This window comes from Rhinoderma darwinii, chromosome 3, assembly GCF_050947455.1.
Source record: "Rhinoderma darwinii isolate aRhiDar2 chromosome 3, aRhiDar2.hap1, whole genome shotgun sequence".
Taxonomy (NCBI): Eukaryota; Metazoa; Chordata; class Amphibia; order Anura; family Rhinodermatidae; genus Rhinoderma; species Rhinoderma darwinii.
Genome location: NC_134689.1, coordinates 97,903,296 through 97,906,307, shown reverse-complemented (window position 1 = coordinate 97,906,307; position 3,012 = coordinate 97,903,296).

The following is a 3,012-nucleotide window of genomic DNA, read 5'->3' as shown; positions in this document are numbered from 1 at the left end:
GAGCATGCGCTATAGAGAGTGCTGGACGGCGTAGGCATTAGGCGGGATAATAAGCTGATATATATGTATTTCTCTTGGCGATCCTTATATATTTTGATACTATAGAGCATGGTGATATTGTGGGGATATTTATCTGTCTTGTCATGCACTGTTTCATGTTTTACACATGTTATTTATATAAAAATTGTAAGGGAAGTGATGTCACCAGCTTTGTGCTTTATAAAGCGTGCACTGATTCATTGTTAATATGCTTGATAAAGACCCAACACGGGTTGAAACGTCGCAAGTTTTTTTACTTGGTGAATAAAAACCAACACATCTTTTGGAAACTTGAGTGCTGCAGTTTCTCTTATTTATATTGCGTACAATTGCGTGCACCATCCCTAGTTGGGATATTTTAGACCTTTTCCTCTGATACTTACCTGGTTGTGCTGCTGATCTCCTGAATACTCTGCATGTTATCAAAGGCATGACCGCAATGGGCTGTCACATTGCTTATTGCTGGAATCCCCGAGCAGAGCATCAGCTAGCGCTTTGCTCGGGACTCCAGCACTGCTCCCGACATTTGGTCAGTGACTTTCAGGGGTTTCCTATCACTGGAATTCCCAAGCAGAGCATCAGCTGATGATCTACTCGGGGACTCCAGCAATAGGAAACCGCTGAAGTCACTGACCATATATGGACAGTGATGTCGGCAGCAGTACTGGAGTCCCCGAACAGAGCTGATGCTCTGCTCAGGGACTCCAGTACTGCTGCCAATTTCACTGTCCATATATAGACAAGGACATTGGGAGCAGTGCTAGAGTCCCGGGCAGAGCATCAGCTGATGCTCTGCTCGGGGACTCCAGTGATAGGAAACACATGAAGTCACTGACCATATATGAAAAGCAATAGGGAATAGACGGATAAAAAAGGGAATTTCCCTCTGGCGCATCCTTCGGTGAAGAGAACTTTCATTCAAGAGAGGTGTTTCAGTAGAAAACTGACTTTATTCAGGTACAAATACAACAAAAAAGTTTCGAGATCGTACTGATCTCTTCCTCAGGTAGTGTACGAGTGTTTAACAATGGAAAACAGCCCCTGTTTTATAACACAGACGAGGAGTTAACAAGGGAACAACTACCGGGTCAAATTGACAGGTCAAACAACAACATAAAAGAAAGGTATGTATAAACAATTCGTTTTTCTGTTAAAATTCAATATTGGTATATTAAAATTAATTTGTTTAAACATTATACATTATAGCAAAGTTATTTTGGTCATATATTTGACCATAGGTTTAAATATACAAATATAACAATGGTAAAAACGGTGTCAATATTTAAAAGGGACAGAACAACCTGTCAATATCAGAGAGAGTACTATAAATATGATATAAGATTAATGAAACTATTAAAATGGATTAAAATAGGAGAAATGTAATTGTAATACCGGCTAAAATATGCTAAAATATGAAAACATCAGTTTTAATGTGCAAGAAATATAGTAATTCATTTTTATTGTGGTTAAACAACTTTATAATAAATGAATATTTGCTGTTTTCTATAATCATATAATGATACTGTCTTATTAGTGTCATAATTCGTTAGCAATAATAAACCATTAGGTTTTTTATATAAATATTCGTTAGATGTGTAAAGGAATAAGGAGTAATCTTATCGGTTCAAAAAGTTTATCCTTTTAAAAAAGCTTTATTATAAGTAAGTGATAGTTTGGTTATAATTAAATGACTGTCTCCATTTTTTCATTCAGTCCTTCTGGAACTAATGTTTTTAATTTATAAGTACCGTGCGCTGACCGATTGCGCCACTGGAGCTCTCAATTTATGGGGGGAGCTCACTTCCGGCATGACGTAGCCACGTCAAGACGTGCTGGCCGCCTTTCTCCTGCACCTCGTACACTACCTGAGGAAGAGATCAGTACGATCTCGAAACTTTTTTGTTGTATTTGTACCTGAATAAAGTCAGTTTTCTACTGAAACACCTCTCTTGAATGAAAGTACTCTTCACCGAAGGATGCGCCAGAGGGAAATTCCCTTTTTTATCCGTCTATTCCCTATTGCTTTTGATACATCGAGTCTGTTTACAGTCTTCGAATTGGATCCCCGGCTGCACCTGAACCTTAGCTGTCACAGCTACAAAGGATCGCCTCCTTTATTCCACGCAACTGTGGATGTTATGCTCCGAGCATAACTCCACAAGGTGAGCAGATATTGTTACTTTTATCAGACCAGCACCATCACTGGTTCATGCACTATTGTGCGCTTTGCATTTTTTCTTTTGTATACTATACTGACCATATATGGACAGTGACGTCGGTAGCAGTACTGGAGTCTCTGAGCAGAGCATCAGCTGATGCTCTGCTCAGGGACTCAAGTACTACTGCCGACGTCACTTTCCACGTATGGACAGTGACGTCGGCAACAGTGCTGGAGTCCCTGGGCATAGCATCAGCTTATGCTCTGCTCGGGAACTCCAGCAATAGGAAACCCCTGAAGTCACTGTCAATATAAGGACATTGACAGTGACGTTGGGAGCAGTGTTAGAGTCCCCGGGCAGAGCATCAGCTGATGACTGCTTGGGGACTCCAGTGATAGGAAACACATGAAGCCACTGACCATATATGGACAGTGACGTCGGCAGTGTAGCGCCCATGGCCGCGGGCCGTCGGGTTTACTCACCTCCCGACGCCCGCAGCCATGGATCTTCCGCTCCGTTCGGCTGGATCCCGTAGGGTGCGCGCGCACGCTCGCGCCCGGCCTTAAAGGGCCAGCGCGCGCAATTAGGAAATCGTCATCACCATCAACTGCCACGATTTCCTGGTCTATAAGAAGGCCCCTGGCCTTCTAATCCTTGCCTGAACGTTGTTAGTCTTTCCCAGTCTGTCTCGCAAATGGTTCCTTTGTGTCTCCCGTTCCAGCTGTTACCCGTGCCCTGTTACCGTTCCTGTATTCCGTGTTGCTCCTGTGCCTACCCGCGTTCAAGTGTCTTCTGCCACGTCAAGTGCCATCTG